At 40.6% G+C, this 12,880-nt stretch overlaps 1 long non-coding RNA gene across 2 annotated transcripts in view; it reads left to right on the forward strand.

Annotated features, from left to right (window-relative positions):
- The window catches only part of LOC104695731, a 37,798-nt gene that overhangs the window by 1,217 nt on the left and 23,701 nt on the right, over positions 1 to 12,880 (forward strand). For both annotated transcript variants that reach the window (XR_005602978.1, XR_005602977.1), the window contains exon 2: positions 22 to 131. This is a non-coding gene — a long non-coding RNA (uncharacterized LOC104695731). The remainder of the gene's footprint in view (positions 1 to 21; positions 132 to 12,880) is intronic.

Here is a 12,880-nt window from a genome sequence, read left to right on the forward strand (position 1 = left end):
CCCATCTGTGCTGTGGCCAAGAGCACGTACAAAACCGATCAACATACAGGTGTGATGGTAATGGGACATCAGAGGAACGCTCAGATGCATAGAAACAGCTGCCAGCAAGAGCAGAAATGTAAAAAATAAATGTAAGTAATTGGGTTTTATATGACCACATGTGATCTCTTTTAAAGCCTGATCTGCTCATCTGCGCTGAAAGTGTTCCTGAGTAGTTGTTAAACGAGCCACTTTCTATGTGAAGAGTCCAAATGTGTCTTCCCCAAGTGAACTCCTTCAAAATCCACTATGTTAGGACTTGTTTTTCTCGTCCTCTAAAGAGAATTAAAGGATATTCTATTTACAGAATGCAAGTAAACATATAGAATGTAAACAATCATACAGAATGTAAATATATATAAACATAATTTGAATTTTTAAAAAGATACTATAAACTTGCAAATGCAGGCTGAAGTTTAAGGACTGTGACACACCAAGTAAAAATCTCCCCTGTATGCCATATCCCTGCAGCTTTACCCATGCAGCAGTTGAGCCCACCTCTCTCACATGCAATAACTTCTGAGCAGGTAGGAGAGGGGAATTGTGGCAACCACCTTAAAATTTTATGTGTCTCTGACTGTTTAGTGCTGTGGAGTTTCTCCAGTGGGGTGTGATGGAAATTCATATTCACCTCAACTTTAAGCTGCACTGACTTCTCTGACTTTAAACTGCTGAGTTCTGTTTGGGAGTTCACAGTGATTTTTTGTTAAAGCAGACTTAATTGGTGACTGAGTCCGTTTTTGGAGTCCACACGAAAGCAAATGGACAACCAGATGTGGCAAAGTACAAATTAAGCACATGTTGGGCTTCTATTTTTCATGCTAAAGGTTGCTGAACATTTCATTTCACTGTTCTCCACGCTGTGCTGAACTGATCATTAATGTTCATCACACAAAACTCCTTTGACACAATGTACACTCGCAAGTTACTGCCTTCACAAACGACACAGTGAGCATTTATTTAATTAGACTTCACAGGAAATCCTCATCTATCTTGCTTCCTTGGCTGCCTGTTTCGTGCAGTGGGCTAGGAAACACTAATTTAGAGAGAGAAATAAAGTTTGTTGTTATAGCCCATAGAAAATGGAAGAAACAATGTTTTACTACAGCAAAGGTATATGTGTATGTATATAAACCACACTGTTGTCAGTTCTTAACAAGTCCAAGGCTTAAAAAAGGACATTGCTTTCCTAAATTTGGGGGTTTGTGGTAGCTAAACTTCAGTAATACGCTCAGCTAGGCCAGCCTTTATCAGATATATTACCTGTTCATTCAAAAGTTATTAAATATGCATGGACCATAATTGTTGGTGCATTTGGATCCCAAGACAACCTGGTCAGAACCCTCTCTGGTTGCAAGCATCCAGTGACACTTCCAGAGATACTGTTGTATTTCTAAAGACTCCTTTTTCATCTTCTGTACTCCCTTGCAAATGCATTTTGAGAACCTTGTCTGGCAGTTGTAAAGGTTTGATGTGCTCTAGTGAAATTATGCTGCCCTTAGTCCTAGAAACGAGAGATCTGCTCTTTGTACATGACAATGATAGTGCTGAGTGATTCCTCCTGTGTGGTGGCTTGCTTTGTGCTGCACAGTCACATGCCAAGGAGACCTGAGAGTAGGATCTGTTGTTAATCCTGTGGGAAATGGGTGTAATTTCAGTGGAACTGGGAAACAGCTGAATTTGTGTTTGTGAGGCATATGGTCTGAAACAGTCAGTTCTCTGTTGAAACTTTGTATTTGTCAGTCCAGTATAATTTTTTTAACAATAAAATTTCCTGTTATCCAGCCTTTGAGTTAGTTCTGTGGGTTGAATCTGAAAAAAACAACCTTTTGCTGCTTATGAAAAAGACCCTGTGCTCCCTACAGGGAAGTAGGCTCAGACTCCAGCTGTGGTAAGAGAGAGGCAGCCTGGTGATGTGATCAGTCTTCAGCCATGGAATGAAGCAACACTCTGTGGTAGGTAGGTCTTGTTTGCCTGTCAATGACACAGAGAGAGCCTGCACGTGTTGTCACAGGAGTCTGAGGCAGGCAGTCTGTGAGTGTTTTGCAGACCAAATGTTGGAGGGTGCAAAGACAATCCTTGGGACCACTGTCAGAACAGCCCTTGAAATTTGGGTGGGAGTATTGAAAACAAAAAAACCCCACTACTCTGCATCTTTGCATTTTAGCTATGAAAGGAATTTCCAGTCTCTATTAGACTCTCAAGCTGTTAGTAATTATTAACCATTTTGTGGGGTTTTTTGTGGCACAGAATGGTCCTACAACACTGCTGAAACTCAACTAGAAAGGACAGCACTTCGCATTTCACAAAAATGTCAAGAGTTTTTTGCTCTGACTTGGTTTTGGGGAGGGATTTGCATTTTATTTTGCTAGGGATTCATTTTCTCTGCCTGAATACTATATATGTGGCCAAAGAGACAATCTGAGGAAACCCAAAATAAAAAGTATATGGTACTCCCTGGCATTTGTGGTCACCATAACAGCACGCTGTGATCCAAACTGGTACTTCTGAACTACAGCACAAGTTTAAGTAAAGAGATTGGTACAATCTTCCTGTGGGGAAATGGATCAGTCATTCAAAAACGTAGAAGAAAGGGAACTAAGAAGGAGGGTGCTGATGATGAAAAATGAGGCTGCTTGAGGTGTTTAATATGGATATAGAGGTTAAAATTCCCAGACTGGTACTTTGCATCAGATACTACTGCAGCACCTTTTGTAATCTCCTCCTACCTTCCTCATCACGTCCTGCTTTTTTTTTTTTTTTTCTGGCATCTAAATTTACAGTTATGAAATTTTAGTTCCTTGCCCTGGGAGCTATGCTAAAAAAAAAAAAAAAAAGGCAAACCAAAATCCCTTTTTATCTTACTGCAAGATATGTGCAATTTGATTGTTTATTCTGGGAAGAGGTGAAAGTGCATCATATCTTTAAAACTACTTGGAGTGAAAGCACATTATTTGGTGCTCTTTCTTCCTTTTTTAGTTTCCTGTTATTCCTGTAAGCCTTGCACTACATTCTGCAGAAATTAGTGGTGTTTTAAAAATAATGTTAATATAAATGCTTAATTTAGGCAGCTCTTTTCTAAATGCTTGACTGATTTTAATGAAAATAACATTAATAAAAAGTAGCGAGGTGTTGCTGTCCGATATCTCTTTAGTTCATGACTACTTGTAGGTCTCTAGGAAGGAAACTGACTTCTCTCTTTACATTTCACCTGAATTATTTACTTAATTGTTTTTGTTTGTTTGTTTGTTTTGTCTTGTCATAATTTCCTGTCTGATGCTTCCTCCTTGTGATTATGTGAACTGCTTGGGAGTTGGGAGAAGATAGACAAAAAGGCATTTCCATGATGCTCTCTGTGAATGGAGGGATGCAGCAGAGATGTTCACCTAAGGACAAGACTTTCCCTTTTTAAACAAAAATTGGATGGGTAAAAAAAAAATCAAAGCATTAATTTGGAGATAAAGCAAAGGAGAAAGGCCCGACAAACACCAAGGCTGGCAGTGGAACTGCAGAATTCCCTGCATCTTCCATTCATCCCTCTAAAATCAGTCTTTGCTTCATGTGCTTCTGTCTGCTTCTTCCCAGCTGTTTCAAATAGCTTCATAATGGGCATGAAAATGGTGCTATTTTCTATAATGAATGGTGCCAGTATGGAATTACTTCCCTTGGTTGGACATACCCAGCGGTGTAAGCAATGCTGCAAGCTTATCTCCTGCAGTTCATTTTGTGTCCAGGGGTCATGATGCATAATTTAGACCTGTTGCATACCCTGGATCTTTAGTAAATCTGTGACACTATTAATTCTGTAGTGCCATAATATTTATCTTACAAAATTACTCACTTCCCACAAACTGCAACTTAGTCCGGAGTGATAAAGGAAAGTAAGGCTGGAAGGTCTGGTCTGATTGTGGCAATCAAGCACATACCCACTGCAAAAAAGTTTAACTAGGCTATCAGGACTCGGCTCTGCGTTGGAGAGAAAGAGGAAGAAGGATTCAAAACTGTTTTGGGTTATGACTGCAGCCATCACTAATATTGGAGAGGGTTGTGGAAGGAGGAGTTGGTTGGGCATGCACACTGAAGGGCTTTTAGATAAGCTGAACTTTGTCAAAGTAAAGTTTTGGGTTGAGAATTAATTGTAGCAGCACATCTGTGTTAATCTGGAAAAAAGGAAGCTCAGGGGAAACCTTACCGCTCTCTACAACCACCTGAAAGGAGATTATAGTGATGTGGGTGTCCGTCTCTTCTCCTAGGTAGTAAGTGACAGGACAAGAGGAAATGACCTTAAGTTGTGCCAGGGAAGACTCAGATTGGATATTAGGGGAAAAATTCTTCACAGAAAGGGTGGTCAAGCATTGGAATGGGCTGCCCAGAGTAGTGGTGGAGTCACCATCCCTGGAAGAGTTTAAAAAAAGTGTATATATGGCACACATGGTTTATTGGTGGAAATAGTGGTGATGCTGGATTGATGATTGGACTTGATGATCTTAAAGGTCTTTTTCAACTTCTTCTGTGAATCAGTGATCTGCTGTGGGCACGCAATCAGAGAAGCAGGTCATTGGGATATTTTTAGGTGCTGTGACAAGTGTCTGGGAGAGAGGGGTATATAATATCAATATGGCAAGCAGTTTTCTGTACTGCAGGCAGGTATCTAATTCTCTGCTACTTCAGAACTCATTTAGTGAGTGATTACACTGCATAACACAGGGTAAGGAGGGTGTTTGAATCCCCTGTATAGTAACCTACCTGCATTGCTGGAGTTGCTCCGGAATCACCTGAACTGTAGGGCCGCCTGACAGCCCCAGGAATCAATGGTTATGTCAACATCAGAGTTCTGAAAGTGACCTGAATGTTTTTATTTACTATGAGTTTAATGAAAAGCCAATGATCAAGGCAAGGGATAGTGCCCTTCCCTTCTAATCAGCAGGATCTGGAAAGACATTTTGGAACATTTTCCAGACATTCTGGAAAGACATTAGTGGAAGGTTCCCTGTCCATGGCAGGAGGGTTGCGACAAGATGATCTTTGTGGTTACTTACAACCCAAAACATTCCATGATTCTGTGACTCTGATTTTGCCTGCTCACAAGCAACTGGTTGTGGGCTTAATGCATGAAGCACATATGGAAATTTCCGGCCTCTGGTATTAGGAAGATCAGTTTCAGCAATCACATTTGTCCATTTTGGATTTAAAATCTTGAAGCCAGTGATTAAATACATTTTTTTGCTTAAGGTGTGCTGCCTTGCTTGGCACACACGTTTGGAACAGACTTTTTGAGAAAGAGGAGGTTTCAAGCAGTGCTGGACTTGTGCCAGAAGGAAATGAGCAAGCTCCTACCTAGAAATAAGCAGAAACATCTACACAAGTGGTTTAGCATTAAAATGGGGGACGTCTGGAGTTAGTGAGAATGATCTGACCCAGAATATACAATTTAACAGTACTCTTCTGGATTAATTTTTGATGCATTTAGAAGTGTAAGGCAGTTAATTTTCTCTTTAAAGAGCAAGCACTACCCATGACATAAAGGACTTCTCTGTGCTGTAGCACTCACTTCCCCTGGGCTTGCTGCCCTCCATGCACTCACACATTGCTGTACAGTGTGCTGTGTTCACAGCACGCCAGTCGTACACTCAGCTCAGCCTCTCAGCTGCTCTATTCTGCCTTGTACAAGCAGCTGTTCTGTAGTCTGCAGTGCTCAGTGCTGTTTGGTGAGCAGCCGACGTGCCTGCAGTGCAGATGTTAGCAAGGCTGTGCCTGGCAGGGCTGATTTTAGGGAGAAGAGGGACCCAATGGCCTCGGGCTCCTCTGGGAGGGAGGTGGCTGGGAGTGCTCCTGGGTATCTCATCTGAATGTGAAGTATGGATTTGCAGCATGGCCACAAGTCATTTGGAAACCAGAGAATTCTGCCTGGGCCTGGCATGGCATGGCAGCGTGTTGTCTGACTACAGGTGTTCAGAGACAGCTGTGTGGTCCCCCAGCCTGGCCCTTTACACAAATTATTGGCATTCCTCCCTGGAGAGTCTGATGATCTGTTTTTTATGTATTTTTTTAGACGATGATGACAGCCTGCCAGGTTGTGAGGTGGTCCTACTGTTCTCTAATTCTGGAGCACACTTCCTGAGGAGATCTGGCAGTCTTGGCTTAAGCTTTCTATTAACTCCCTCCTGGAATGCCTACTTTGGGGTGTGCTTACACTGCTGCACCTTTCCTGCGAGGGAACAGGATTCACGCTTCAGGGAGTGTTACCACACAGTTCTATCTGAGAAACTAGGTACAGCCTTGTACCTCAAATAGGAAAGAAATGTCAAGAGTTTGGATAGAAGAGACTCAATTGGAGGAAATAAAGCTCCTATTTTTATCCTCTGTCTTAAAGACTTCATAACTTTTACACTTTCTGGCTGAAATTGCTTACCTTAGTCTATTTCTATATATTAATTTCTCCTTTTGAAAGTCCTAATAGAATCATTGCACCTTTTTTAACCACAGCATATATATATGTGTGTATATTTACACACTTGTACAATTAGAGGATGTGATTTTTATGCAAAATTTGTTGTGGAAATTGTAGAGCTGAAATGAAATGGCATATAAAGTTGCAAATTTGGCATGGTGAGGCTGGTCTAAAAGTTCTGCTGAGCTTGAGCATTATATTTTATAAAACTGTGATGAGTGTTAATGATTTCTCTTAGCTGGTAAAGTGTCTTGCTAAGAAAATCACATTTGCTTGTGCCTGAAGCTGCGTAACTTAGCTGTGTGTTACAAAATACACAAATAACACAGGGGTTTAGGAGGTGGTGGTGTGTTTTAGAGGATATACTGGTAATTCACTTCAGAGGGCTGAATCTTCATCTGGGTAATGAATGAGATCAGGAATCAGTTGCATTTCCATTCCCAAACTGTGTTCTTATTGCTTCATTCTAGCCAACAGAACTTCCTTGCTATCATTAAATTATTTTTATAGATTTTATTTTATCAAATAGATGGAGATCGACTTAAATACCTCTGTGCACAAACTCTGGAATTTAATGTTTACTTTTGAAAGGTGAATTTAAACTTTTTTCATCAAATGTGTAGGCAGTGATAGGTCAGAGATGACCCATTTGCAGTAATATATTCCAAAACAAGGAATTCAAAGAAAAATCAAACCTAATGTACTTTTCAGGTATGTGCAGAGGTAGAGCAGTGCTCTAGAAGAGGGAGTGGAAGGAGGTTATCTGTAAACCAGAGTAAAGAATGCACCTGTTTAAAATGCCAGGTGTCGGTACAGGTGTGAATCTGAGTTGTTTGTCCCTACATAGCTTGTCAGCAACCAGGTAAATAAGAGAAGAATCAGGCCCTAGAGCTACTGTTGGCAAAGGCTGATTCAATGAAAGGAGTAATCCAGTTAAGTGAAAAGGCCTCTGTATATGGAATTACTCACAAATGTAATTCATAGAACAATGTATGTTGTTGAAATGAATTTAAAAAAAAAAAAGAGGAAAGGAAAAAAGGAAATAAATGAGCTGTTCAAAGGGTTCTTTTGTATCAGACTCATGCTTTTAGGAGTAGTTCCCAGCTTCCAAGGTGTATGGGGAGAGGAGGGAGAGAGGAAGGAAGAAAAAGAGACAATTTCCCCGCAAGGTAGAGCACCATCTCCACAGGTAACAGCAGTGCTGAGGATCCCAAGACCCCCAAGCACCTGCCCTGCAGTGGGCCAGAGGCATGAAGAAAGCAGCCTTCATTGCTGAGGTGCAGCCCCCCCGTTCCTCGTGTCTTTTATTAATATTACTATCCTTAAAAAAAAGAAAAAAAAGAAGAAACCGGTGATCTTGCCAGCTATCCCAGTTTTGGAGCATCAGTCAAGGCTTTAGAGCTGCTGTGTAGCAGTAGGATTGTGTCTGTGTGCAGGACTGTAGGGCCTGATCCCTTCTGGGATTTTTGTGCTCTCTCGAGACTGAGTTCAGGTTCCACTGTGTGCAATGGGATAAGTTCATGTGCATTGTCCATAAATACTGCAAAATAGGCTTATGGGTGTGACTGATGTGTGTAACACAGGAGTTCATGTCTTGAGTGTGCAAGTAGTGGGGCTCGTTTTGTTCTCTAGAAAGAATTCCTAGTTAAGGCTGTTTTTTCCAGAATTTCTGAAGTTGTCCCTAGATTCTCTGGGTAATCTAGGTTGAAAGAAACATCAGGAGGTCAGCTAGCCTAACATTTTGCTCAAGTAGGATTAGCTGTGAGGTCAGACCAGGTGACTTAGGGCTGGCTCATACTCATTGGCCTTTAAGCGTTTTTGGGTAGTTTCTTTGTCATGGTAATGTTCCAATATATGAATTTACAGATATAAATTTACATCCCTTTTATGCTTTCTTTTGCCAGGTTCATAGACAGGAGCTTTTTGAAAAGCCAGAAATTTGACAGTTTGTTTGTTTGATTTTTTGAGGAAACCACATGAAATCTTTAGGTCTGGATCATTTAAAATGGTATCTACTTCAAATCCCATTGTGATAGACCAGCTAGGTAGCAAACACAGATGCTGTTTATTGCTGACACACAGTTTAAAATAGCAAGAGGAAATTCAATCCCAGATGGAATTTCAAGGCTGGAAATCACTATTAAAATTAATTTGCTTGAATTTCCTGCAGCACCACTCACAGTTTGCCCAGCAGCTTGAGGTTGAACCAGAGAAGGACAGTTGGCATTGCTGGAGTCCTTGGCATTGCTTTTAAAGCTGACATTAAAAGAATTTGACAGCTTTGGGATGTGGTGAACACTGTCTATAGACTAGACTGGACTAAAACCATTAAATATGATACATAAGGAAATTTTAAAATCTGTTTCACCTGGTAGTGCTGAGTGGCCTCAGCAGAACCTGTAGACATTAATTCTGCCTGTGGTCTGCATTCCCCTCTGCAGTTATGCTGAGGGCTGTCTGTAAAAATACAAATTTTCTGGTGTTTTACTTGCAGACTATCAGAAACACATTGCAAATATTTCTCTTTTCTGGTTCCTATCTCCAAAAACGTGTATATACATAAGGGCTTTTATTTCAAGACCTGCTGCCTAACGAAAGCAGCGCCATCTGGCTTTGTCTTCCTTTTTTTCACCAAATACTTGATACAGTGTGTAAAAATAATGCCAACATAACCCGTTTATTAGCACTGTTGCCATATTTTCACTTCACTAGATGCTTATACTTGCAATTATTTCATGTTGTTGGCTTTTCTACTTTATTTGCTGAGTGACTTTTGTGTTTTTGTTAAATCTTGATGGTTGCACTAGTTGTGAATAATTTTCTTTGGCTTAGAGTATAGTGATCATGGAATTAATAGGACATAAAATAAATACAAAAGATATCAAGAATATCATAATGTCAGTTATATAGCCCATGGATATAAAAACATCTTTGTATTTACAGGGTATTTGTTATAAGTAATTCCTATCTGCTTTCATAGAAGCTTTGTAGAAACTTACATGAAATGTAAGTTTAGGATAGCTGCCCTATTAAGATGCATATTTTACTTTTTTAACTTTGCTGTGACAGTTTCTGCCATTGCCAAACTGTGCTGCCAACATCTCTGTTTAATGCTCCCATTACTCATGTGAAGGAGTTGAACATCAGTCCAGCGTTACTGAAATATTGAGGTGTGGAGGAAATTACCCATAGATAAATGGGGTTTAGATCTGCAAATGGGATTTTTAAAACCCCTGTTTAATTGGAGATTAGAAGCAATAGTTGTGCTTCTACCTAAAGAAATGCTTTCTTTGAGTATCTGACTGCTGAATCTGCCTGGAAGCTGAACCCTGGCTAATTCACCTCCCTGAGGGTCTGAGGATGGAGCTGTTCCCCCCCACCCCAGGAATGTCCAGATTGTTTTGATAACGCTGAGGTCCCTCTAGTCTACAGGGTGAAGATGCAACTTTACTTTAAAACATAGGCCTTAGAGGAGGTAAATTGGTAGTTAGAGATAAAAATTTGCGGTTATGCCCAGAAGTGCAAGAAGTTTAAGGTCTCAGCCCAGCATGGGGGTGCTCAGTGGGTGCTTTGGGGAGCGCAGGGAAAGCCAATCCAAAATCACTCTTTTGCTGATCCAGTAAATATTTTCAGGGGTAGCGACGTGACTCCAGTGTGAGAGGCTGAGCACCCCGACTCTGACAGTGATAAAGCCATGGTTATGGTATCTGGGGCACAGGTCTGGACCATCCTGTTGGGAAAGGAGTCACCTGAGTGCTCTGACAGCTACACTGCTGCACTTCATTAGGTGAAACACAGTTCCTCCTTCATCTCAGAAAAGAATTTCACCCATCTCTGCTGGAGGGGGAAGGTCATTCTGTGCTGTGGATCTTCATTGAAGCTGAGTGACTTAAATGTCTGAGGACAGAAGGAGGAAAAGTTGCTCAAAGTTGTCTCAAAACATTGGCAAGCCAGGCATGCTAATGAGAGTGAGCCCCACAGGGAAATCTAGCAGTGCTGGCCTGTGTCCAATCCCATTGTGATAGAACAACTAGGTGCAACCACAGAATCCCCTGATTTGCTTTGGGATCAGCTGCTTCAGGATGAAGCACTGCTAAATGTGAGTTCTGTCCTGGATCTGGTTCCTAAAGGAGCTTGCAGTGACTAAACACAGGCCACGTCCCGTGCTTGGAGCAGGCTCCAGGTGTCTGCATCTGCACACCTGCATTCACTGCTGGCCTCCGCAGGCCCAGGGGGGCCTGGGCTCAAGGCAGGGATGCAGGCAGAATTTAATCTTTTGGGCTATGTCTCTGCTGTAGGACTGTAGTGAATCACTGCAGTGCAGTGGCTGCCAGGAGGGTGAGCTGTGAGGCCCTAAATCAGTGTGATGGATTGTAAAAGGGTTATAATTCAAGGGGAAGTCATTAGTCCCTTTTGAGGATTTCCTTCTTGAGCACCACCAAACCATTTTTCTGACTTCCTAAGTAGGCAGGCAGATTGAGATATGAATTTATCTTTCTCTCTGCCATTGCTTTTCTGCAGGATTAATATACAAACCAGAGGTAATCAATGACAGAGACAGGAAACATCCTAATGCTGAGGCCAGGGCAGCTGTGGTTTGGATGATGTTGTGTGCTGCATCTCTAGGCACTTGTTTTTTATTTCAGAAGAGAAACTAATGGTAGTGTTTAAGAGTAATGGATACTTACACCACAACACTGGGCAGTCTCAGGATCTTTATAAAAGGATTGCAACTATAGACTCAAAATACAGAACAGCAATTTTGAAAAGGTTAAAAAATAAAATGAGCAAGATAGAAATTAACACCTTCACATTTTTAAGAGAGGAAAACACAAAATCTCAGCCTAGCTTAGAAACGTTGCATTTTTTCTGTATTGGTGGCATATGAAGATGAATGAGGAAGATGAAAAAGAAATCTCTATGTGGACTCCTTAACCTGGCTGCACCATGCCCCAGTCACTGTGTTCTAAAGCCTTGGTTTATGGTATGGTGTAAATATTGAAAGAAATTATTGTCAACAATTATGGTTAATCTCCTTCTTGGTAAGTAACATTGCAGATTTCCTTGGCAGATGCTTCTGCAATGGTGCTGCCTGTATGGGAAGTGAGACATGAATATCTTGAGCATAGACTTTCTTAAAGAACTGCTGTCAGGAGAAATGCAAAATGTGAGAAATAAAACTGCTCTGATGTACTTAATTGCTACTGGTCGGTTACTTACCTCCTAAACACACATTTCTCCCACACCTGGCATGAGGATGAAAAGCTTAAAATTGGGGCTGTTTTCCAAACCATCTGACTGAAAATATTGCAGGAAAACTAAGGTTTCCAATTGTCCCAATTTGAGGGATGCCAGTTTCTGACGTTCCAAATAATTTTTGTCTTAATATATTTTAAAAAAATCATAATTCAGAGTCCAGAAAGCTTCAGCTTTGAGACCTTTATGTCAGATCCATTGGTAGTTTCAAAGACCACACAATTTAGACACCAAGATGAATTTTACATCCTAGTTCCAAAAAACACTAATTTTTTTAACTGTTCTTAACTGTTTTTCAGACTAGATATAGTCAAGTGCATCTTTATTAATTTTGGTGGAGTCTTAAAAGCATCTATATAATCGGATAAAATAGGAGGTATGTGTGTGAGCTAGCATGTAAAGAGATCCCTCGTGTTCTGTTCTTGCAGAACAGCAGGGCCATTACGAAAAGAAATTAGATATTTATTCCGGTTTCACTGAGATGTAGGATCAGTGTGGCTTTCCAGGAACTTAAAATTTTTTTGGTAACCTTAGGGCAAACTCTGAAGGTGAGTTCACAATGTAAATCCTCCCGACACCTGCTGCCAGATGGTGTTCATCCAAGTCATAGAGAAAACAATGCAAAATGGAATTGCACTATTATATGGGATGAAATATTGGAAACCAGCACCTAGGATTCTATTATTATTATTGAAACAGCTCCAGTTTATTAAAGGAAATTTAATCCAGTAAGTATATACAAAGTATACAAAGCTTGCCTGTCAGTTTATCTGACTATCTATACCACAATATATTTTCTCCTTTTTTTTCCCCTTTCTTTCTTTTATTTTTTTTTTTTTATTATATCTGTCAAAAGCAGTAGGAAAGGGCATCTTTGGTCAGTGGTCTGAGTCAGTTTGTTCTGATGCTGCTCAGGGCACAAAATACATGTTTATGTTACCATGTTGTAGTAACGATCCCAAGAAATTATTTGCTTTGCTTTTAAGTGGCATGCCTCGTTGTAGACAGCATTACTGTCCATTCAGGAAATTAATTGAAAGTATAATTAAGGACAGTTACACAAGGCTTGAAAAGAACACAGCCCTATGGAGCCAAAGCGGCACAAATTAACCAACTGCACGTTGCAGTTCTTTA

The sequence above is a fragment of the Corvus cornix genome, chromosome 12 (assembly GCF_000738735.6).
Source record: "Corvus cornix cornix isolate S_Up_H32 chromosome 12, ASM73873v5, whole genome shotgun sequence".
In the NCBI taxonomy this organism is placed as follows: domain Eukaryota; kingdom Metazoa; phylum Chordata; class Aves; order Passeriformes; family Corvidae; genus Corvus; species Corvus cornix.